At 35.6% G+C, this 26,672-nt stretch overlaps 1 long non-coding RNA gene across 1 annotated transcript; it reads left to right on the top strand.

Moving 5' to 3' along the window:
* The first annotated feature begins 3,850 nt into the window (after positions 1-3,850).
* On the top strand, positions 3,851-25,375 carry LOC136037978 (uncharacterized). Its single transcript, XR_010620098.1, has 4 exons — positions 3,851-3,990; positions 12,631-12,668; positions 15,621-15,800; positions 24,311-25,375. It is a non-coding gene; the product is annotated as an uncharacterized LOC136037978 (long non-coding RNA).
* The last annotated feature ends 1,297 nt before the right edge of the window (positions 25,376-26,672 follow it).

Raw genomic sequence — 26,672 nt, 5'->3', positions numbered from 1 at the left:
CGCTCCTTACTTTCAAGTAAAAAAATAGTTTTTTTTATTTAATTTCTTAACGTTTTTGAATTAATACATGTTTGATTTTGGCTCTCCACACATAAATTATTAAAATTAAATAAGCATAACAATTCTTTTTTGGGCTAAATGGCTTTCTCTTAGTTTTGGTCAGACAATTTGAGGAATAAGAGGTGGGGAAGGAGGCCTAGTTGCCCTCCAATTTTTCGGTTACTTAAAAAGGTAACTAGAACTTTTAATTTTTAACGAACGTTTTTGTTAGTAAAAAATATACGTAACTTAAGAATTAACTTACGTAACAAACTTTTATATTCTTATATCTTTATTATGTATATGAGGGGGTTTGTCCCCTCGTCCATACCTCGCTCTTTACACTAAATCTTAAGTTTTGTCCCAATTCTATAAGAATGACCCCTGAATCACAAAGGCCGTAGAATAAATAGTTGAAATTAGTAAAAATACTTTAGCATAAAGAGCGACGTATTTATCTCCTCCTAAATACGTCGCTCTTTATGCTAAAGTATTTTTAGAACCCCTCATATGCGTAATAATCTCTGTTCGTTTTAAGTTTCAATGCTACTCCTTACTTTCAATTGAAAAAACGTTTTCATGTTTATTTTTTCATTGTTTTTTATAGTAATTTTAGAAAATCCTCCGCCCTAATCATTGAATTTCTCTTCCCCCATGACATATTTTTCCAAGGAAAGATCCGCCCACATAGCCTCCTCCCCTCAACCCCGCCCCCAACCAAAACTAACCAACTAACCATTACTGTATGTAAACACTGGTCAAAGTTTGTAACTCACAGCCCCTCCCCCAGGGACTGTGGGAGAGTAAATCATCCCCAAAGACATAGTTATTATGGTTTTCGAATATGTGGAACAAAATGGTTATCTCAAAATATTGATCCGTTGACTTTGGGGAAAAAATGAGCGTGGGAGGGGGCCTAGGTGCCCTCCAATTTTTTCAGTCACTTAAAAGGGCACTAGAACTTTTTATTTCCGTTAGAATGAGCCCTCTTGCGACATCCAAGGACCACTTGATCGATACGATGACCCCTGGGGAAAAGAAAAGAAAAAGAAATAAACACGCACCTGTGATCGTCATAATTTTCGTTATAGGGTTCTCTGATACGCTGAATGCGGTGGTGCAATTTTCGTTAAGATTCTATGAATTTTAGGGGTGTTTCGCCCTATTTTCCAAAATAAGGCAAATTTTCTCAGGTTTGTAACTTTCGAAGACAAATTTGGGATTTAAAATGAGAGTTTTAAAGCACAAGATCCTTCTAAATATCAAACTTCATTAAGATCTGAGCTACCGTTTGTAAGTTACATATACCTCATTTTTTCAAATTTTTCCTAATTACTCCCCCTCCCTAACTCCACCAAAAAGAGCGGATCCAGTCCGGTTATGTCAGTCACTTATTTTGGACTTGTGCTTATTCTTTCCACCAAGTTTCATCCTGATCTCTCCACTTTAAGCGTTTTCCAAGGTTTCTGGTCCACCTGCCCAATGACACTGCATCCGGTCGGGATTGAATATAAGAGATCTAATTTACCAGGTTCTTCTAAATATGAAATTTCATTAAGATCTGATCACTTCTTCTAAAATTAAAAATACCTCTTTTTTTTAATTAACCCCCCCCCCAACTCGCCCAAACAGAGCAATCCATTCCGGTCATGTCAATCACGTATCTAGGACTTGTGTTTATTTTTCCCACCAAATTTCATCCCAATCCCTCCACTCTAAGCGTTTTCCAAGATTTTAGGTTTCCCCACCCCAACTCCCCCCAATGTCACCTGATCCAGTCGGGATCTAAAATAAGATTTCTGAGACAAGGTATCCTTTTAAACATCAAATTTCATTAAGATCTAATCATCTGTTCGTAAGTAAAAATACCTCCTTTTTTCAATTTTTTCCATTTTAACCATCCCCCCACTCACCCCCAGATGGTCGAATCGAGGGAACGACTATTTCTAGTTTGATCTGGTCTGGTTCCTGATACGCCTGCCAAACTTCGTTGTCCTAGCTTACCTGGAAGTGCCTAAAGTAGCAAAACCAGGACAGACAGACCAACAGACCAACCGACAGAATTTGTCATCGCTATATGTCACTTGGTAGATATCAAGTGCCATAAAAAAGAAAGTTTTTGCTCACATAAGTAATATTGTCTTTTTAATTTTCTTTGCACAGTAATTTTCTTTCATTTCGGGAAATGTGGCTGTGTATATCATTAAAAAAGAAAAAGGTATTTATAAAAAAAGAAAGCTGAATATATATAAAATAGATATTTCAAACCACAAAGCTTTTTTGAAAATAAAAGCATCAAAGTTTACTTGCATAAGAAATCTTGTGTTTATAGTAACACTTAGGTGGAAATATCTGCATTTTGTCAACAAAAGCATTTACTAAAAAATTGAAGACAAGAGCATTTCATTCATTTTTATGGAAATATTTAAGACTTAATTTTTCTTTGGTAACATGAAGTAATGAATAAATTCCAAGGCAGAACTAGCTAGACATAATGACTAAAACCAAGGAACAGACAAACCCCAAGACCAAAAAAACTTTCAGCCACTGAAATAAAGCAGACCTCAACAGGCAAGCCGGCTGATTTTATTTACTCACCCTTTCTTTTACTATTACAAGCCATCTGTTGATGAGAACTATTTACAAAAAATAAAATAAAAATCGCCACAATCAGCAAAATTTTGGATATATCTAGATGTACACATTAACTTCAACTCTGATACGGGTATGACTTGAGGTCACTCAATGAAGCTTCGTTATGTGATGACTACAGGAAGCTAATAGTTTTATTCTAGATTCAATTCAAATTTGAAACTATTAGTGCTAACGTCTGAGCAGACTGAGCTAATGGCTACTTAAGGTTATCTAAAATCTTCCTGATCTAGGAATGGCATATAGAGTGTCAAAGATGCTTCAGTGGCAGGTGTTTTCCACCTGAAGGTAATCCCTCGGGTTCCACAGTGTTGTTTCCAACTTTTTATTTAACGGACTTGGGGCCGTCATGCTCCCCCGACCTCTGTGAGGCAAAGTTCCATACCTGGTTCAGTTACATGAGATTGATAATGGCTAATGTAATGAAACACTGTTCTGGTCTGACCAATCATACATCCTTTTACATTATTACCTTAGGGAGGTGAACTGTGTTAAACTTAAATCCTCCGACGCCTAGTGACATATACCCAAGTGACATAATCTAACTTCAGGAGTGTCATTGGATCTACAAGCGTATAATCACTTTCAGATTTTGATCCCGTGCACACTCCTCTGTAGCCTTGATAATTTATGACCGAGGAGAACCAACGCTGATGGATCAATGCATGGTCAATTTGGCCAATTTTGGCTGTGGAGCCATTATTTGATTGCCAAGTCATCTTTTGAAAGGGTTTGTGATAGAACATAGTGTTTATAATGGAAAATTATGGGATCTCGCGAACTGGATTAATCTATCCACATTGAAGCACCGCTCTCCGTAATTGAACTGACCAACAATAATGTGGTTGGGGTCTGTTGGGCCAACATGGGATATCCAATCACAGGCTAAAATCAAGAAGTCTCATTTGGGACATTTTTGAATTAAAATCTTCAGATCAGTGAAGAAAGAGTCTTTATCGATATTTGTTGCCATTTCTGCTCAAACGGGATACCCTCCATAAAATTCCGACTGTTTTCAACCACAAAGGAGACAAATGATTATGGATGGACACGTAAATTTAATAATTTCTACAGCCCCTTGGTTACACCTTTCGTTTTAAATGATTCCACCAATTGATTTGCTAATGATGAAGCTAAGAAAAATCTGGCAAATACTTTGAATTTTCAGAACGCTAGATTTGAGATTAATACAATACGAGATTCGGTTCTTTTATAAAAACCACGACTAGTTTCTGTAACAGTTAATTCGTTTCCTGGCAAAAAATGTCTAGACCTGAACATCAAGCACCACCAGAGATTGTAAGACAACATGTTCTATCTTAGAGTACTAAACTCAATTCAACTTTTGATTTTAAACCAGGCTACACTAACTCTTAAATCTCACGTATGCTGTTATTTAGCCTAGTAGCTGTTTACTATTTCGGAAAGATGAGACGATTTACTTAAGTAATCCTTCATTCATAAGGAAATACTTTAAAATTCTAGAATCTAGGCCTAGCCTACTTTCAAACAGTTACTTAAATCATTCCTAAATACTATGGAGCATCACAGTTCTTGCAACTAATTCGCTCCGAAGTGCGAATTAAGGTAAGGTAATTAAGGTAAATGTAGATAATTAAATTTATCCCCACCTCCAATGGACAAACATATTGCCCAAATGGTAAATTTATTGCAGTTCATATAACTGGCTTGCCAATAAATTGAATACACCACTTGATGCCTTTTTTATATTCTTTATGAATATAATAATTGCTTCTACTATAATTTCAAATTTAAGCACTTTTTACCCTAACTTTATACTTTAAGAACTTTTTAAGATTTTAAAGATATGCAAATGTATTTCCTAAATTTAGTAAATTCTAGTTGAGTGACTTCTTGCTATCTCAGAAAGGGGTTAGGATAGGAAAAGGAAACTTTCAGGGATGGGTCTACAGGCTAAAGTATATCTCAGGAAGATATTTTAAAGTGCCCACCTCCACTCCTCCCTCTAGAGAGCCCTGAAATTCACCTACATGACAGGTCTATGCCTGTGAATATACCTGTTGAAATTGTTGAATGATTCTGTACCTGTTGAAATTTTGACAAAACATTGTTTTACCTTAACTTTCAGTTGCCAGTTACTTTTTCTCTGTCTTTAGTTCTGAAAATGCAATTCTTGTTATTTGAGTAGAATTCTGAGCAATATCAATGTTGTTTTTTTTTTGAAATTTAGAAAATTTATTTGCATATCTTTAAAACCTCTGGGATTGAGCAAAGTTGTGTTGATGAAAACAATTTTGTTGTACTTCATTCAAGCAGAAGATCTATTTTGCAAGGTTTCACTTTTATAACACACATATTTATGAAAGTCATCAAAGGTCAGGGCCTTCTAGAGAGAGAAGGAGTGAAGGTAGGTACTTCAAAATACCTTCCTGGAACATACTTTAGCCTGTAGACCAATCCCTGAAAGTTTCATTTTCTTTACCTAACCCCTTTCTGAGATATCAAGAAGCCAATCAACTAGAATTTTACCCTAAGCTACCTTATTATAAATAATTTTAGCACTGAGAAAATGTAGCATATTTTTTTTTTGGAAATGATAGAAAAAGATGGTGATGAGAAAATTTAGTATTATTTTGTGTAAAACAACTGATAACTCATACTTTAATTGAAAATTTGTCATTTTAAGAGCTCAAAAAGTACTTCAATTTGAATTTGCAGTATAAGTGAATATTATATTCATAAAGAACATAAAAAAGGCATTGAGTGATGTTCACTTTATCACTTTTATCACTTATCATTTTTAAGAGGTCAAAAAGTGCTTAAATTTGAATTTACAGTAGAAGCAATTATATTCATAAAGAACATAAAAAAAGGCATTGAGTGGTACATTCACTTTATTGGTAAGCCAGTTATATGAATTACTATAATTTTACCACCAAAATTACATATACCCAATGAATTTCAGTAGCACAACTCTTTTCTTCCTACAAAAGTAGGCTCAGTTCCCAGAACTCTATAGCCTAGTGTTTCCCTATAGTGAGTAGGAGTACTAAAGTAACAGGTAAAGTTCTGTATTAGGGACTATTGAGAAAAAAAACATGTTAAGAAAACAATTCTTACTTTACAACAATCAAAGAGTTATAAGAATTGTTTCTGTTGCATGTTTAACCTACTGCTTGCTATTAAGTCATTCTACTGAAAATCAGTTTAGTACACCTTCAGGCTATATATTTGCCCATTAGTAGGGTTGGGGTAGAGGAAAGATAGAGGTATGTCAAGTAGGCTATCTGGAATTTTTAAGTAGACCCAGTTCTTGGAACTTTATAGCCTAGTGTTTTCCTGTAGAGAGTAGGAGTACTAAATTAATAGTTAAAGGTCTACATTAGAGGCTATTGATAAGGAAGCATATTAAGGAAACTTTCACTTTTCACTTTCATTTTTGACACATTCTGACAACTGTTGCTGGTAATTTTTGCTGCTGATTATTGTTTAACTGCACATTTCTTTGTTCTCATTGTTGCATATCTTCTACAATAGTTTTCTCTGTTCTTCATTTTCATTTTGATTTGTTCTGATCCTCATTGTTGCATGTATTGTAACTGCATATTTTTTTTTTGTTCTTCAATTTTGTTTTTGAGTTGTTATGATTCTTGCTGCCACTTATCTTTTAACTGCACTTTTCTATGTTGATCAATTTTGTTTTTGACTTGTTCTAAGCATTGGTTTCACTAATATTCTATTTCTTTGATCTTTATTTTTGTTTATCATTCCTTCGAACATTTTTCTGGTTCCTTTTCCCTCAGCTGCTTGGATTTGTCTTATCCCTTTTGATAGTCTTGGTTGTTCAGTATCACCCATATATTTATATTTCTCAGGTCATTCTCTTGATCTTGTCTCATTTGGTGGTCTTGTTTGTTAGGTTTAACTTACGTTTCTGTCCTCCTTAGTTCTTTTTTGTACTCATTTTGTGCTTATCAGTTTACATTTGTATCTCCTATATATTATGAAACTGCTTAAAATATCCTTTGAATTTTATGTCAAAAATATGGGGACATGAACTTACATATTTCTGAATTTTTGTTCTGCAACTGCTTCTAAAACGTTTTTAATTCCATTTTCCTTTTGTCTTCACTTTCAATTAGCATAATTGCTAAAGCATTTAGTTCATCTTTATTTAATGTTGATATCAGATATTTTTCTTATTGGTTTTAGCCTGGAAAATGATCTTTCTGCAGAGGAAATGCTTACTGGAATTATTAATAACATTCCAAAATTTCCAGAATCAGCTGTTCATTTTGATGGCAGTGCAGGGCCCAAATGTGCCCAATCATTCCAATCATACTTTTCCAGCCCTGAATGTCAGTCCAGTGACTTTTGACCTGCTCCTTCAACAAGTCTGCATAGTTTTAATTCTTATTTCCATGTCCCAGCATGCACAGTGAGATTGCCTTGCTGAACTTTTATTTAGCTTTTAATGTGCACTTATGTGTATCCATTCTTTGTTTTAACCATTGAATACAAGCAATAAATTAATAATTTAGCCAAAAACAGGATTAAACCTTTCACAAAAAGCTAAACAATAAATATCTAAATTCTTTCATGAAAAAAAGATTTAAAAAGTACTCCAGTGACAAACCATTCATCAATCCATCCATAAAAGTGCTAATTAGAAAAAAATTGAATCTTTTCAGAAAGGGTAAATTGGATGAAGCTAATAAACTTTGAAAAGCAATTAAAAAAGAAATATGTAAATCTGACCAATCCTACAACAAAAATAAGGCCAAAGAATTGTTTACCAATAAACCAAAAAATTGGAATTTCCAGGTATAAAAGTTGTGTGGTAGGAGTCTAGACCAGCTTGATTCTGACTTACCTGAATCCCCAGAAGTTACTTCTAATAACATTAACAATTTCCTTGCTTGTATCATCCAGAGCCTTCCAGCATTGTCTTATCAATTTTCTACTGACATTCTCTCATCTGCTTTTCCCTCCATATTTCCATCTCAGATCAAAAGAAAAATTGGAAAGCTACAAAAAACAAGTGTCTGCCCTTTAGATATCCTGTTTCCTCTTATTAGTGCTTTCAGTGACTTTCTCTCAAAGCCCTTGTCTGTTATTTTCAATGAAATTACTGAGTTTGGCCAATACATGCAAATTTGGAAACAGGGTTTCATAACCCCCTTGAAAAAGAAAAACAGAAAACCCAGTTTTGAAGGTGTTCATCCTATTTCATTCACTCCTATATTCTCTGAACTGTATGAAGGATTCTTTGCAGACTGGCTAAAGGAGAAAATCCTACCTTTTACTGACCTGAGACAATGTGGGAACAGTAAATCCACTTCTAGTTCCCATTACCTTGTTTTTCTTATTGACTCATTTGGAAAAATCCTTGAAAAACTAATTGCTGGCTAAATTTAATTTCCATTGATCTTCAAAAAGCATTTGACATTGTTAATTACAATATTTGGTTGAGAAACTTTTAATTGAAATCAATATTGGTCCTTTCCTGGTTAAATTGGTTGCCTCCTTTTTATCAAATAGATCACAGGTAGTCAAATATCAGATTCATTATTCCAATTCCCTCCCTGTCTACAATGGAGACAGATTTCTTGACAGATGGAAATTTGTGGATGACCTAACGGTTGTTGAAACCTGCTACCAAAGTTTAGTAAGGAACACTATGAGTATCCTCAGTGATGTTGCAGATGACACAGCAATCTTGGACATGAGAGTAAATCCCTCTAAATCTATGATAATGCCAATATGTTTCCTTAAAACCTCACCCCTTTTCCTTAACCCTATCCCCCCAGATATTTCCCTGTCTTCCTTTAAATTACTTGGGGCTTCAGTTTCCTCTAATTTAAAGTGGGATATCCCTGTTAAAGATAATGTCCATAAAGCTAATGCATCCACGTTTCTCCTAATGTTCTTGAATAAATTTAACGCCCCCCCCCATCCCATTCTTTATGGATCCATACTTCCATTGTCAGCCCACATCTTAAATATGCATGCCCTGTTTGGTATCCTGGTATCTCCCATGATGAATCATGAAAAATTGAATCCAATAAGAAAACAGCCCCAAGAATGATTTTAAAGAAGCCAAGGTACCATACTCACTCATTCTAAAAAATGCCAAGCTGGTAACTGTTGAGCACAGAAGAGGAACATTGTGCCCCCTTTTCACAAAAAATGCAATGATAAACCTTTGTACAGAAAACATTTTCCCCAAAAGACACTCCCTATTCAGACTCTGTCTACCACTTACTGTTTCTGAACCCGTTCCTATCTTGTCCCCCTTCTGTTGCTTAACCTCCAAGTATGAAAAAACCCTTTCCCCTTTATTATCAATAAAATGAACTGCTAGTTTACTTTTTTTCTTTGATACTGGTGATACCCAAGCTTTATGTTCATGTGATTCTTTGTTCCCTCCCTATTGTCTATATATTCTCTTTTAAAAGTTTTCAACACTAATTTTATCTCAGTCTTTTTTTTTTGTTTTAGTTTTTACCCTTTTAAATTTCCAACATTCAGAAAGGCCCTTTTTTTTTACTAATGAATGGCTTTTATGGTTTTGTGACTCAAAATGCGAATTCAGTCCTTCAGGGCTTGTGATAGTCATTTTTGAAATTAAATATCTTATTTAAAAATAGGGCTAAATTTTGGCTATTAACTTGCTAAATATGCTCTCAGCCAAAAGATGAGGCCCTCAGGATAAAGGGAGATGTTATTATGTTATATTGATTGACCAAAATGGGGATATCCACCTTTGGTTTATTCAACATTTAAAAAATTACATATAACTTTGTATATGATCAGGTGTCAACTTTTTATCCATGAATAGGTCCTGTGAGCAAACAAAAATTTGACATTTTTGGCCAAATTATATCCATATTTTTTCTATGCTATTTTCATTATATATTCATCTTGAAATCTCAGTAACTAGTTTTTATATTTTTTTAAGACTTGTAAACCTCTTTCAAAGTAACCAGTTAAAATCAAATATAGTGAAACGCAAAAAGATATCATGTAATACATCAACACGGAATGATCTAGCATGAAAGCACAATACTCTTAAAAACATCTTAGCAGTAAAAAAAACTACCTGTGGGAGCTTAAGACTCATCCTCCAACAATAATTCCTCTGGACACACATAGTCAGCATAAGGGTCAGTATTTTCACTTCCGTTTGCAGCTTTTTCCCAATCAGACTACTTCTTGCATATATCACAAGGTACAATCCAGGAGGCAAGTGACGTTGGAGATAGCCAGATAAGCTAGTTTACCTCTGATCACTTTTTACTCTGAAAAGAGCACTTGAATTTACAGTTTCCAATTGAATGAGCTGCTTTCGAAGTTTCTATAATAACTCCTTCTATACGAAGTGCCTTGGTCACATAAAATCAAGAAAAAAAAAAGTAATACATTTTACCCATCCCAACCTTACTTCCGTGGGGCTATTGTACTGCCTATGATTTCTGGTCGTTCTGAGTTTTAAGTATTTTCGAAATTTATGTCTGCTGAATTTATTCCTTGGTAGCTTTGTGTTCTTTGAACTACTTTGAACAAAATACCTGTCTCACAATTTCAAATAGGTTTTTAGAGCTTTCCATTCTTATCTTTAAATCAATCATCATTACATCTATAACTTGCTTTATGGAGATAAATAGACTTTCCTCAGGAGACAATGCAACATGATTCATCATCTGTAATTCCTCTTGGGAATATTTTTGGTTTAGATACCCTATGGGATGGCAAAATTGGCTCTAGACTGATGTGTTCTGCAATTTCTGTTGCAGTTTCTAACCACAGATTTGGTGTATTCCTGAAGTGTTCCATTGTATTCATCAAACCTTTGATCATATGTAATGACTTTCTTTATTTTCTCTTAACGCTCTTTAATATGAATTTATGCCTTATCTTAGTTTTGAAAAGATTTTCGAAGAAACTAAATATCGGCTGAAGAGGGCCAACAAGCTTGGCGAATGTTCACGGAAATAGTAGAACCAGCCAGGGGTATCAATTGGGTGTCCCCCCTTGATTTTGGACAATACTTTTTAGGCTTGGTATTTCATTGAAAACTGCTGTATTTTGGTATTTCCTTTAACTTTTTTTCTAGAAAACAGCAGCTAAATAGCCCCCTTGATTCTTCAAAACACATTTTGCCCTCCACCTCATTATTTATCTTAACGCTCTTAACGCTCGTAAATTTCTCTTAACAATTCAGACCATGCTGCCAGATACAAAAGGAAACAATGACAAGATCAGCATCCAAGAGACTTCCTACTTCTAACTTTGTCTCTAGTGCCCTCTGCCCCTCTTAAAGCATTTATATAGTCTCTATATAATAATTATTATTTTATTTTTCTATAATTATTTTTCTATAAGTACATGGGCAGCTTCAAACTTAGCTGACCATCTAGCTGATCATCTAGCTGATCATCAAGCTGATCATCTAGTCTGACTTGTTCCTTTTGGATTAGTTTTAGTGTAGATTTCTATTATTTCCCACTTTTGAGGTGAGGATTCAAAAAGTATATATTCTTTGAACATCTCTAAACACTTGTAGAAGTTTCAGCCAAAACAGACAATATATTCACCTCAACTAAATTAAGTTAAGAGCTATGCACAAAAAAAATAACACCTTTGTCAATTTTTTGAAATCTTCATTGCACTCTCTTGTACACAGCAGGCATATTTGCCCAGCTGTCATGTGACTGGCTGTTGCAAAAATTAATATTATATTGCAAAAATTAATAATATATAATATTAAAAAATCAGTTTTTTGTTTTATGATAGCCGTATTGAAATGTTCATGTGTTTTTCTAACCATTTTTACAAAATCAATAAAACTTTCTTTAACTTAGTATTAAGCTTGCTTATTTTGTGTAACATATCAGACGACTTGGCTCATTTTTTTTGTAATGGGATACAAAATTTTGTCTGGGGTACAATCAAATATTATGATATAGAACTTAGCTTTCACAGTGTTACCAAGTAATTTTGCACTAACACAGTTACTCATCATTTAAATAAGTTCTTTCCACAGTGTCTTTGAGAGGTGTTTAATCACTGATAATCCATGTTTAGTCTAGGAAAAATATATAGTTGAAGAATAATTTAGAAAAACTTACTGTTCTTTCCAAAAGTCACAATAATATTAAAAATTCATAAGGAAAAACCTAATATGGTAACCCCTTGGGTGGTTCTTTCCTGTGAAATCTGAACCAGCCCACAACTTCACTAAGTGAAGTGAATCCTTAAGTATAACAATATAGATTCTTTTTATATTTAGTTAGTCCTTTTTTCAGGATTATTTTTTAATTTTGCTTTTCAATTATTTAAAAATTCAATTATTTTAAATAATTAATTTAATTAATTATTTTAATTCTAATTATTTAATTAATTTAATTAATAATTGAATTAATTTTATAAATTAATCTAATTATTTTGCTATTGATTAGATCCAGCTCTGTTTGGAGGGTATTTCTAAGATACTGCCATTTTGTGATTGCTTGGGCTTAGAAGATTGGATACATAGCAGGTTTACACCTATCTGAATTCTACCAATTAATATTTTACCTTAATTTTAAGTTTTCAATCTCTTTTTCTTTGGTTTTACTTCTGAAAATGTATATCAACAGCTTCTCATAAATTGGAGGGATAAATTTACAGATCTTTTTAAACAAATAATTGGGATAAATTAAAGGTATTACTAAGGGGGTACTACTGAGGGGATGGGGAAGAGGGGGATTGAAAAAAATGTAAAAAGTATGTATTTCAAGATAAGGTGGTTTGAAATATAAAGTAGAGTATTTTCAGACCACTTTTGTTTATTTAGTGACAATTTTGTATACCAATAGAAAGTATTCTTTTTTTATTGGCTGATTTGTGTTTTCTGTCTTCAGTTTGTTGTTTTTAGATCTTTTTGGTCTGCATAAGGTTTTTTTTTAATTTCAGTTCTATAATGAAGATGAAGCAAGGAAATACAGTCACAAGTAAGTTTGATTGTTTATTTTTGTTTAAGTTGTGATGTCCAGTTATGTCTTAGTATTAACTTGTTAAAATACCATTAGAAAGTGGAGACTTTATGGAAGCTTTTGGCAGTAGGCTCCTTACCCTCTAGACTAGAGGGTCCTCAGGGTATGGTCCTACGTATATGGTCAGGGTACGTGGTCTTATCTATTGAGCAGTAAATCTAATAGGGAATGCAGAAGTACAATATGAAGAATAAAACAATCAAGGCTGAGCACAATAAAACAACAGTTGTCTCTCAGGAATTCATTTTGTTTTTTGTTAACCAGTATCATGGTTTCCTCTTTGGTCTTTTCTTTTTTGTTTTTCTTATTTTTTGTATTTTTTTTTTTTTTTTTTTATTTGTATTGTGTTCATTTATGTTTTCTTTACTATCCAAGAGACCAATTTAAACCATCAAAGCTAAGCACAAAATAACAACACTTGTCTCTCAGGAATTCATTTTGTTTTTTGTTAACCAGTATCTTGGTTTCCTCTTTGGTCTTTTCTTTTTTGTTTTTGTTGCTTTTTTTGCTATTGTTTTTATTTGTATTGTGTTCATTTATATTTTCTTTACTGTCTGCATAAGACATAGATAATTTACTGTGTAGACATGGACTCCTTGGACAAGCTCAACTGTCTAGAGTCTATGGCATGTTGCATTTTTATGGCACTTGGTATTAACCAAGTGACATATAGCAATTGCAAATTCTGTTGGTCTGTCAGTCTGTTGGTCTGTCGGTCCTGGTTTTGCTACTTTAGGCACTTCCAGGTAAGCAAGGACGATGAAATTTGGCAAGCGTATCAGGGACCGGACCAGATTAAATTAGAAATAGTCTTTTTCCCGATTTGACCATTTGGGGGGGGGGACTGGGGGGCCAGTTAATTCGGAAAAAATAGAAAAAATGAAGTATTTTTAACTTATGAGCGGGTGATGGGATCTTAATGAAATTTGATGTTTGGAATGATATTGTGTATCAGAGCTCTTATTTTAAATTCTGACCAGATCTGGTGACATTGGAGGGAGTTGGAGGGGGGAAACATAAAATCTTGGAAAACACTTAGAGTGGAGGGATCGGGATGAAACTTGATGGGAAAAATAAGCACAAGTCCCAGATACATGATGGACATAATCGGAACGGATCTGCTCTCTATGGGGTAGCTAGGGGGGGGGGGGTAATTCTGAAAAATTAGAAAAAATGAGGTATTTTTAACTTACGAACAGGTGATCGGATCTCAATTAAACTTGATATTTAGAAGGATATCGTGTCTCAGAGCTCTTATTTTAAATCCCGACCGGATCTGGTGACAGTGGAGGGGAGTTGGAAGGGGGGAACCTAAAACTTGGAAAACACTTAGAGTGGAGGGATTGGGATGAAACTTGGTGGGAAAGATAAGCACAAGTCCTAGATACATGATTGACATAACTGGAACGGATCCGCTCTCTTTGGGGTAGTTGGGGGAGGGGTTAATTCTGAAAAATTAGAAAAAATTAGGTATTGAGTTGATTTAAGATCGAATAGGTATGGGCATCAAGCCATGGCTAATTGTAGAAAAAGCCAAGATAGATAGTCCATTTGAGTGAGAGGCAAATCTGGCTTTAACCCCCTTATTAGAATTGCACAAACATGATGTTCATTTGTTAATAGATGAGTCTATCTATTATCCGATTATGCGTCATTCCTAGGGCAGAAGAACTAAGGTAATAGAGCTAAGATAGTCAATGAACCTATAGTTTTCCAAGTGTTTGGTTAAATGGCACGGGTAAACGGCGGGAGTAAGTATGCCTCTCTTGTTGGAACAGCACTTGTTTGTTTGTTATCTTTTAGCAAGGCATGCCCACCTAGTCTCAGGCAGGTTGACCAATAATTCAAAATTGACATAGGACCATTAGATTGCCTGGATTGAGAGGTAAACAAGGCACACCTACATCGTCTGATCAAGCAATAAGAGATACATCTGAATTTGAATGAACTCTCTCTTTATTAACTACTAAATTACAAAAACTATAAATACACACAACTGCCCGGGGGAAGGCTCAAACAGCCTGATGTTGGACGGCTGCAATCCTCTGATTCTCAACCTAATTTAATAATAATAAAAAAAAAATTAAAGGAGGACAAAAACACTCAATCAAATAACTCTTTAAAACCAGAATATACATAAATAAAGGCTAACACTAATTAAAAAAAAAAAAAATTATCTGGTCACTCCCAATAAATGTTTTTTTAATTTTACTTTAAACGACCCAATATGTTCCGCCTCCCTGATGCCAGCTGGGATATCATTCCAAATAGCCTGAGCTAAATACGTAATTCCGAAAGCTGCACATATGGTGTCTCGGTACTCATTAATCAAACTATCTGCCTCTCTAGTCTCATACCCATGGAGTGAGCGAAAATTTTCATTAGAATGCCTTGATTGAGAGGTAAACAAGGCACCGTTATAACCATAACCGTTGGGACTGTGGGTTCAGAATACAGGTATTAAACGTGATTGGGGATGTAAGGGCACCTTGTCTTACACCATGGCAAACAGATATGACTATCTCTGGAATCATTTTGTCAGGCGGATTAATTGTAACATTAAGTGAGTATGCATATCATACAAAGAAAGAATAATACAAGTACTGACCCTATGTTTGTACATTTCAATAAGGATATGCGCGTGAATTACCGATTCAAAAACACGACTGACATCATGGCTCCCTAGAACAAGTGACTCTCCTGATTTACCAGCATCAGTCAATGCTAATGACAATGCCGTCAGTGCATGAGCGCACCCTATTCCTTTCTGGAACCCAAATTGGCGTGGGGGTATGTAAGATTTATCAACCAATTCAGGCATTATCAATTTCTCACAAATTTTACAAAAAATAGTTTCTACCGCTATTGGCCAGTATGAAGAATATTCATTTAAGGGTTTGTTCTTTTTAGGAACAGGAGTAAGACGACCAGTTGAAAACGAAAAAGGAACTATTCCTTTTCTGAACACTATTCGGAAAAGTAGAGCAAGGCAGGAAAGAAGTGAAGAGGTTCCACGCAGAAGGTGTATAGCACAAACGTGATTTTACCTCTCGAGAGAGGCTTCTTGATTTTACAGATTATATTATAAAGGTAAAAAAAAGATACTGTAGGTTTAGATTTGACCTCTTTCAAAACTATCTGTTCAAGTGGGACCTTGAAAGATTTTCTATTAGTGGGTCTGGTTTTGAAAACTTTCTCGAGAAGTGTTGTTCTCATAATTTGGGAGGGATGTGAGATGACTGATTGGGCTTTGTTTGTTGTTATTTTTTCAAAAAAAGTCCTGGGTTGTTAATATGTCCCCTATGTGGAGTTTTCATCAGTACAAACATTTTAAGCTCCTTCCGTTTTCTTAAGAATAGTTAAAGTTTGGCAAGAAGCAAGAATTGAAAAGCTAAAATAAATATTTAAGTGTTTATAGTTTTATTAACTTTCATCTATTCTCCGAGTAGAATCAGCTGAGTACTAGGTATGCACCGCACTCGTGAACTTTGACAGCAAAGTTTCTTGTTTGCAACATTTGGATGTAAGCAGATATTTCACTTTTCAAAGACCAATAAGGTGTTAGGAATCTTATTTGCAGCTGGATGTAGGTATGATGGTGCTCTAATCATTGAATATAAGGGATCCCTCTGTATGTCCAGCTGTCTTTTCCAAAAGGCCAATTTCTTTTGTTTTAGCCAATATGATATTTTTAGGATTCAATAGAATTTTATGCATAAAAACCACGTGTATTTGGCAGCTTTTATAATTTGTCAAAGTAATTATTGAAGGGAATTAACTGATTTCATCATAGACACTGTCACTTTATGGATGTTGCACCATTCAAAACACTGTTGCTTTATGTAGTTTTTGGTCCGCCCTTTTCGTTTTCTGCAAGATCTCACATGGTTTTAAACGAAAACTTGTAGAGTCCTCCAAAACTTGGGGATTCGCTTCTGAAAAGCTTTTGAATCTTATAGTGCGATGTATATCTTATTCATGGCTGGTGCAACAGTTCAGCTCTTATGATTAAATTGGAATATGTATCCAACTTTTTTATTGACTTACTTATGTTTAAACTAATAGATATGCAAGGAACAGAAAGGTAGGATTTTGAGGAACAGAAAGGTAGGATTTAAGATTTTTATTCGCAAGTCAATACTTCCTTACCAGGTTGAATAGAGTAACCTATCATTTTAAATGTTTTTTGTGTGTGTGCTGAATGTAAAATTGAACGAATCAAAGCGCTGCAGAACTTTTCAATTTCGATTCTATGATCGAAGTCTAGAACCAAAATGTAACCAATACCGACAGAAGGGGCAAAAAATCACAGTTTTCTTGATTTAGGAGATTTTGAGACACGATATCCGACCTTATTGAACGAATAACTTTAGTAAGGGAGATAAAACAGAATGTTGTCTCTTTAGACAGAGTCGAAGAAGCCAGACATGAAAAAGACAGTAAAAAGAAAAAAATCGAAGTATTTTTCTTCTCTCTTGTTGCTTGAGGAGTAAGAAATATAATATTTCTTCAAAAAATAAAGACCAATAATCAAAGCTTGAAATGAACAGAAATAAAGATGTATAATAAATCAAGCTTAAAACGAAGATACACTACTATGCAGGGATAGATTTAACCTGAATTAAACGTTCCAATTGACTTGGAAAATGATACATTTTACTGTAGTTGACTAGATAATTTTAAAGCAAACTGAATTTAAAAGGGATCAGCAAGTTCGACTTAAAACGAACAAAAAAGCCAAAAATTAAGAGTAGTACAACCACCACCACCCCAAACCCACTGAAAGACTTGAGTATTGTTTGGTCTTACTGCTCTATTTTAAAAAGTGTGTTTGAAGAGAAGATGATATTAATATTTAAACGGTTTCAGCTGGTGATAGCTCCAAAATTATTTGTGGTAATTTCTGTTCATTTTAAGTTTGAACCGACTTCATTTTAGTGTCTGTTTGTCTTAGGTTTAATTTATTCGTCTATATTGGGACCTTACCTCAGTTCCTTTATTTATCTGATTTTTTATGGCACTTGGTATTAACCAAGTGACATATAGCTCACAAATTCTGTCGGTCTGTCTGTCTGTCCTGGTTTTGCTACTTTTGGCACTTCCAGGTAAGCTAGGACGATGCAATTTGGCAGGCGTATCAGGGACCGAACCAGATTAAGTTGGAAATAGTCGTTTTCCCGATTTGACCATATGGAGGGGAGTGGGGGGCCGGTTAATTCGGAAAAAATGAAGTATTTTTAACTTACGAACGGGTTATGGGATCTTAATGACATTTGATGTTTGGAAGAATATCGTCTCTCAGAGCTCTAATTTTAAATCCTGACCGGATCCAGCGTCATTGGGGGGAAGCAGTTGGGGGGGGGGACGGAAATCTTGGAAAATACTTAAACCGGAGAGATCAGAATGAAACTGGGTGGGAAGAATAAAAACAAGCCCAAGATACGTGACTGACATAACCGAACCGGATCCGCTCTCTCTGGTGGAGTTGGGGGGAGGGGAATTATTCGGAAAAATTAGAGAAAATGAGGCATTTGTAACTTACGAATGGGTGATCAGCTCTTTATTAAATTTTGTATTTAGAAGGATCTTATGCTTCAGAGCTTCTATTTTAAATTCCGACCAGATCCTGTGACATTGGGGGGAGTTGGAGGGGGAAACCGGAATTCTTGGTAATCTTGAAAATTGGGGTATCTTTATCTTACGAATTGGAGATCGGATCTTTGATATATAGAAGGATCTTATGTCTTATATGATCCTCAAACTCTTGACAAATACAAAGGTGTGACAATCAGTCCAGCACTATCAATAACAGACCTTGATTACGCTGATGATGTGGATATCTTGGCTGACTCGATAATAGAAGCACAGCTCATGATAGACGACATTGCTGCTAGATCCCTTGCTACTGGACTAAAGATCAGCCAATCGAAAACAAAATCGATGCGCACCTCTGGGCTAGATGAAACTCCAATCACATTGAATGGCATCCCAATCGAGGACGTCCAGAATTTCAAATATCTAGGCTCCCTAATAAATCCCAAGGGCGAAGCTCTAAGCGAAATACAAAGCCGCATCTCCGCAGCCTGGGCATAATTCATCCAGCTTCGGAAGTGCCTCTGGCTACGAAATGAAATTTCCCTTCGAACAAAGCTCCGGATATATAACGCTTTGGTCCTCTCTGTGCTTCTTTATGGTTGCGAAACGTGGCCCCTCAGAGCTGGGGAAGCTAATAACCTGAATGTCTTCCACCACAAGTGTCTTCGCTGTATTCTTGGCCTGCGTCTCTCTGACCGCGTCCGTAACGATGTCATCAGAAGAAGATGTGGTGGTATACCACTTGTCTCTGATGTTGTCAAAGCGAGACGTCTACGATGGTTCGGGCATACACTGCGCCGACCGGATGACTCGTTCAGCAAACAGTGCTTGAAATGCCAACCCCTTGCGCACTGGAAAAGGAAGCCTGGAGGACAAAAAAAGACATGGTTATCAACAGTTAGAGCCGACCTCGAGCCAATGGGAGGTTTCAAGAAGCACGGGTACCGATGGAATAGACAATGGATCCAGTTGATCGAGCCAATCGCACTTGAAAGAGAGCAATGGAGAGAGGCATGTCGACAAATTCTGGATGCCACGATGGGCCTGGACAAGGCTCGAACGTGACCCAAGTACAAGTACAAGTAAGTACAAATCGGATCCGGGGACGTATGGGGTTGGAAGGGGGAAACAGAAATCTTGGAAAACGCTTTAGAGTGAAGAGATCGAAATGAAACTTGATGGGAAGAATAAGCACAAGTTCTAGATACGTGATTGACATAATTGGAACGGATCCGTTCTCTTTGGAGGAGCTGGGGGGTGTTGATTTGAAAAAATTAGAAAAATCAAGGTATTTTTAACTTAAGAACGGGTGACCGGATCTTAATGAAATTTGATATTTAGAAGGAAGTCATGTGTTAGACCCCTTATTTCAAATCCCGACCAGATCTGTTGACATTGGGGGGAGTTGGAGGGGGAAATCGGAAATCTTGGAAAACGCTTAGAGTGGAGGAATTGGGATGAAGCTTGGTGGGTAGAATAAGCAAATGTTGTAGATATGTGATTAACGTCACCGTACTGGATTCGCTCTCTTTGGGGGAGTTAGGCTGGGGTTTAGTGCTTTGGCGAGTTTGGTGCTTCTGGACGTGCTAGGACGATGAAAATTGGTAGGCGCGTCAGAGAGCTGCAGAAATTGACCCTGGTTCGATCATCTAGGGGGCTGAAGGGAGAGGAAAATTCGAGAAAATGAGTTATTTATAACATACAAGTGGGTGATCGGATCTTAATGAATTTTGATATTTGGAAGGACATCGTGACTCAGCTCTAATTTTAAATCCCGACCGACATTAAGCCTCTGATTTTCCTTTTAAGTCAATCTATTGGTTCTTAGAATTTTTTTAGAGCTCATACCATATGAGCTCTTGGCTCTTTCGACCTCGTCACAAGTGCCCAGGGCTTCCACTTTTAGGGAGATTACCCTATTTTAGGGAAAAATCACTTCTTTTAGGGATACTTATTTTGAATATAGGGACAAAATGAAATATGGGGTAAAGTAAGGATTTTCAGGGTAATCTGGGATAAAGTGAGGATTTTCAGTGCAAGTTTGATTTTTTTCAAACAAAAGGCTAAAAAATTCATCATTGTAATATTTGTTAGTGAGAAAGATCTAAAACTGCATGTTGAAGTATTGGACATGGCTAAGTGTAGGGATGGATCAGCTGAGGGTCTGACTAACTGCATCAAACAAGTCATTAAAATAAACTCGATTCCCTGGCAAAATATTGTTGGATTTTGTGCAGATACTACTAACGTCATGTTTGGAGCCAATAAATCTGCTTCAATGCATATGAAAGCCATGATGCCTCACATCTTCAACGTGAAATTCTCCTGCTATCTTATTCACTTATGTTCATCCTATGCATATTTGTCACTTCCCAAGACACTAGAAGACTTGGCACGAACTATTTATGCCCACTTTTCCAGAAGTGATTCCAGGCGAGGTAAGTATGCCAAATTTCAGAAGTTCTTTGAATGCAAAGCACTCCCAATTCTTGCACCAGGACAGACCCGTTGGTTGTCCCTTCAGGCCTGCATAAAGAGGCTTATTGATCACCAGGTTGCTCTTACTCATTACTTCATATAAATCACGTTTGAAGAGCCAAATATAACCACTGACCTTATCTTGTCAACCTTACAAAGCAAGTTGACAAAGCCATATCTTGAATTTATGGACTACTCTCTTGGCCTCTCTAATGAATTCAATACAGTTTCTCAATCTGAACTTCCACTTCTTCATTCCCTAAAGGCAAGTGTCAGCAAACTTGTGAATGATGTTGCATCTAACGTCATGGAACTGACTATATTCGCAGCGTTGGTTTGTTTACCAAACTGAATCCTAATTAAGCAGATTCAAGACTGTTTCAAGTTTGAAGACGAAATTCATGACATTTGGGCATTTGTTGAACCAAGGAATGAAGGAAACTTGAAGCCAAAATATTTAAGGCCACTATTTGCAAGTGGAGATCTTAGGCAATGACTGATGTCACTGAGCTTCATTTGGGAAATGCCCAAGATGAAGACCTGTCAGTTGAGCAGTACTGGATGAAGATTCTTAGTCTAAAGACTTGCAGTGGTGAAATCAAGTACCCAGAATTGCGGAAGTGCATATCACTGATCTTTTCGTTACCCTTTAGTAATGTACCAGATGAGCGTTTGTTTAGTCTCCTGAAATTAATCAAAACAAACATCCGAAATAGTTTCGAGAACGTCACACTAGTCTCACTTATTCGAGTCAAATACTGGTTGAAAAACGAAGATAAATCTTCATCAACTGTCAGCATACCGAAAGCTGTTCCGGCTTCAAGACGAAAGCAAACGCTACGAGTGATGAAGCGCTGGAGATGACGCTTACTTGAACTTTTTTATGTGTTCTCGATTGTGTAAAAGATTTTATGTATACCACTATCTGAAGTAAGAAATAACGCTTTGATTTTCGTGTAGATTGTATGGAAATCTAAGGCAAAATATATCTTTTTTCTAGGGAGAAAAATAAGGAGAAATCAGATCTAAAGACAAGGAATTTTAGAGAAAATTGATATAAAAAAAGGGAAAATCGAAACTGAAAAGTGTAAGTCCTGCAAGTGCCATATGAGCTCTTAGCTCTTGTTTTTTTTTTTTTGGGGGGGGGGGGCGCAGAAGATATTAGGCTGCCTGAGAACGGACCAAAAAACTTTTTGTCCCAGACTGGTTTTAAACTTAAACACCTACGGCCCTGGGTGAAGGGTACTGTAGCTTACAAAAAAAAACTTCTAGGCTAGAGGTGTCAGATTCACAAGAAACGGGGCCCCAAAAGGGCCAAAAATATTTTTCACGGATTATTTAAAAACTGCATCGTTAAGTCTGCGGCCTAAGGGGCATCTAGTGCAGAAAAATAGTTATAAAATGAAAAACTATGGGTTAGACCGATATATATATATATATATATATATATATATATATATATATATATATATATATATATATATATATATATATATATATATATATATATATAATATATATATATATATATATATATATATATATATATATATATATATATATATATATATATATATATATATATATATATATATATATATATATATATGTATATGTATACATATATATATGTATATATATATCCCATAACCTTTTAGGATCTGGGTTCATACAGGTTTAACAACCCTACCTTTCAGGTAAAAGTTTGCAATGTGGTGGGATTTTATTAGGAGCCGCTGGTCCATATTAGTTCTACGATATAAAAATTACTGAGTTTCTGTGCTTGTTTCGAACTCAAGCATGGTGCAATATGCCTATTTTTATGATGCCCAGCGTACAATTCGCTACTTGGACTTAGCTTGTTTACGCGCTAATTCACTACTTAATCGTTTTTGCACTTCGTAACCGAAATTTTGCTACTTAGAATTAGACTGTTTTACACCAAATAAAGACTTATCTTATTTTGTATCGAGTCAGCTTAATTTGTACCTTTTGACGCTTTTGTACCAAGCCATGACTTAGCTTGTTTATGCTCTGAGTCGGTATTGACTCGTTTCTGCTCTGAATGAGAACTTGTTTTATCTTGTTTTTCTCTAGGTAAGGGCCTAACTTGGTCTTGCTGCGTGTCATCTTCGTTCTGAAGTTTACACTTAGCCCTTGTTAGTACCCTGGCAAAACTTACCTCGTATTGACACCAAGTCATCCTCTTCCCTTCCCCTTCTTGGCTGGTCTAGTTTTTCGAGTGAGTCAGAACCTAGAACCTAGCTATCGTTTTTTTTTTTTGCCGATTCATTCTGCAACATGAAACTAGCTCATTGATGCACCATGCCGAGACTTGGCTCATTTCAAATTGAGTCAGGACCCCTTTTTTTTACTTTTGGACCAAGTTAGCATCTTGTTGGGGTTTTTTTCACACTGAATAAAGACATATTCTGTTTATGCATCGTGCCAGGCCTCAGTGTGTTTTTTGTCGAATCCGCCCTAAAATTTGCTTAATCCTTCCCTGAGTTGGGACTTAAGAGTCTCTTTCTTCTTCGAGTCAAGACTTCGCTGGTTTTTGCAGCAAGTCAGTTTGCAACCTCGAGTTGCCTTGTTTTTACATCGAGTAAGGACTTCGCTCATTTTCGCGATTCTTTTTGCACCAGTTCACGGATTAGCTTATTTTGACACCGGGTTTATCTGCAGTTGGGACTTAGCTCCTTTTCAAACTTGGTCTGTCTGCAGCATAGGCTTATTTCGCTTTGGCACTACGTCATCAACATTATGCAGCTGGTACTTACCTTGTGTTTTGAACTGGGTTGGGACTTATCTTGGTTTTGGGGTGATTGTACCCTCAGCTTGAGTTTAGACTATTTTTGCACTGAGAATGAGAATCTGCATGATTTCGCTTTATTTAAATTAGAAAATGCTAAACCTTTATGTCAATGAGCTGAAAATGTAAAGAAGAGTCTGGGGGGGGGGTTTAACGAGGTAACGATTTTGAAACCATTTTATTGGGGAGTTCTGAGCTGAAAAGGGGGCACCAGAGCGGGTTTGGTTACTCTCAGTATCTTTTGGTTAAAAAGCAATTATCTCTGAAAAAAGCAATTAAACTTTAAAATTTTGATCAGATAAGCCCGTCTCTCTGGAGTGATGTGGGAACCTTTTAGTCGATTTTGCAATTAGTAATGTCATTTTCAGTTGCAGATAAGTGCCAATAGAATAGTATAACATTATAGCAAAAGAATATTAGTGGCACTATTTTTCCTTCTCTATTGGATCTTTGTAAAAATATACAACAGTATTTCTATTTCTGCAGCTATGGTCGTAGCAGTAGCTGCACCCTAGTAAAGAGCGAACCCAGGCTCGTAGCAGCAGAAATTTAAAAAACGGGTGTCTAGCTTTATACTAAAAAAGGTTCCCCATGCAACCGTTTTGCAACGGTAATTTTCATTTAGGTGTAATTGAGAAGGCCAATTTTCATTCAACTCCTAAAATGCTGGCTCTTGGGCTTTATTCATTATCTCTAAAAGTGTCTCAAATTTCAGTTCCATAGGAATGTGACATATTCCATGGTGATCCTTACCATTTTCTGCGAGGAAAACATGGAATTACTGATCAACATGGCCAAAATATGCTTCGTACTCAACGAAGATTAAAACCTTCCCTGTCTCTAGTCCAAGTGCAACTGACAAAAAGAATACCATAGATGCATTAGTGCATTTAAAAATCAAGCAATCTTTGATTTCATTGATATGTGCGAATACCCTCCAGTTTTAAATTCAGACTGTAAACATTCTTGGTCATATAGTTGATGAAATGAGTTATACGTTGTGACAGAGCTAGTCCTAGGGCCGTGTTGAAGGTGTTGTGTTTTATATAGTAAAAGATAGCAAGAGCCGGCTTTAGGAATTCATGTCTTATATGTGTTTTGATTCTCCTTAGATCTTATCTCATTAGGGACTTGGCTTTTTACGGTGCAGAAATTGTCCATTGGCAATGTCGTTTGTTTGTTATTTTTACGTGAGAAAAGGGATTTTCATCTGGCATTTATGTTGTTTATCTTGTATCTGTTATGTTTATTTTTTGTTTCTTGTTCTTGTTATTTTTTCCTCTACATTCGTTTCTAAATGTGTTTGGATTAATAGATGTTTCTAAAATAGATTTTTCCAAATTTGGCTGGTACATTTTACTTAAACTGGGTTTGCTTGCTTCCAGAGTGGCTGCTGACTGCTCTGTTTACAAAGAAAATGGAATATTTGTTTTTTTTTTTATGTTCTTCACACAAGAAACGTAATAAAAATATAGATCAATTGCAGGTGACATACTCGGGATTTGGATTTGGGAAGGAGGGGCCAAACCTGGAGTATGAGTTTTTGTCTCTTGGTTACATAATAATCGGGAAAGTACCCATTTTCCATGAAATCATCAGTTTTGAAGTAGACTTAAACCCAGACCGTCAACCTCCTCCATTGTTTTTGGTGGGATCTATTCAATTCCTCTCGAAATGGAATCTCTGCTCCCATCTAATATTATTAAATTGTAGACTTATTTTGGCCCACTAGATGCCACATAAACTGTCAGTTATTTCTTGGAATATATTTTTGATTTTACTTGTGTTTTTTCCTTTAAGATCTGCTTCGTTAGATTTTCTTTATTGCGAACTTTAACTAGTACTTACTGGTCATGAAAAGGGAAGGAAAGGTTTTGTCTCGCCATTTTTTTAAGGATATTTACAGAAGTTTATGTGTCTCTTTAAAAGAGAGAAATCGTTCCAGTTGTGCTTTTTCTTAGCATCATTAGCAAGCCTAAGGGTATCAAATAGTTAAGCAACAATTTTTTTTCCTCTTATGTTGCTAATTCTAGTATGTTGCAAGACAGTTATAACTCCAGGGTTTCACAGAAATTATAGATCTCTAACCAGATTTGTGGATATAGTATTACGATTTGAATAGCTGTGTATAATTTTTGCTTGGAGCAAGAAGGAATTTCTCCTTGAGCCTAGTTCATAGTGTTAGAGTTGAAGTGAAGGCTTGAAGTTTGTATCATAAATTCTATCTGAATTTGCACTTCCAAGCTTTTTTGCATTTGGGCTAGGTTTCTGTTCTCGGGTTGAAAGCTCTGTTTAAGTAGACAACAGTTTCAAACTGAAATGAATCTAAAATTTAGAAGTATATAAGACATGCGACAATATTCTGGCTCGAACACACGCGTATTTCAATCAATCAATTTATTAATACTAAAAGAAAAACTATTACAAAAGTAAAGCAGTTACTAGGCCCAAGAAGTTTTGCTTGTAATGGACCACAGAGAACAAGAATATAACACTTTTATAAAATATATACAAAAAAAAGCCACTGGAACAAGACAAGGACATTTAAAAGATATGATATTTAACAGATAGAAGAATTAGAAGGAAATTTAACAGATAGTTGTGATATAGCTGTGATAATAGTGATAATTATAAAATTTTATAAATCCAAAAAAGGAGCATTTTCTTACGAGTCCTAAAGTGTTGCTCTGCATTTCTGTTTGTGATTTCAGTTGAGTTTGTAATATAATTTTCTGTGTTTGAGATTGAAATTGAAGAACGTAGCTTTAATAGTTCAATCTTGATGAAGAAATGTGAGGTTTTCCTTTGCCCTTTCTTAGTGGCGATGTTTGGAAATTGGCCCTTGGTAATAAAATCTACTTTTGACCTAGAAGGGATACAATTTTCTTTGCAATGCTGGTGAATACTCCTTGAAGAGCTGACAAACATATTTTGTAAAAGTTATTTGAACACGAAATTCTTCTTGAGGTATTGTTTGAAAATTTCAATGGGCTCGGAACTTCTTTATTGCAGAACAATTCAAAAAAGCAAGAAATAGGTAATGAATCTACTCAAAAAAGAAGTTAAGAGCTAATTTG

This window comes from Artemia franciscana, chromosome 17 (assembly GCF_032884065.1).
Source record: "Artemia franciscana chromosome 17, ASM3288406v1, whole genome shotgun sequence".
Classification (NCBI taxonomy): domain Eukaryota; kingdom Metazoa; phylum Arthropoda; class Branchiopoda; order Anostraca; family Artemiidae; genus Artemia; species Artemia franciscana.
Note: the sequence above shows the minus strand (reverse complement) of the source record. Positions and strands in the feature narration are given on the sequence as shown.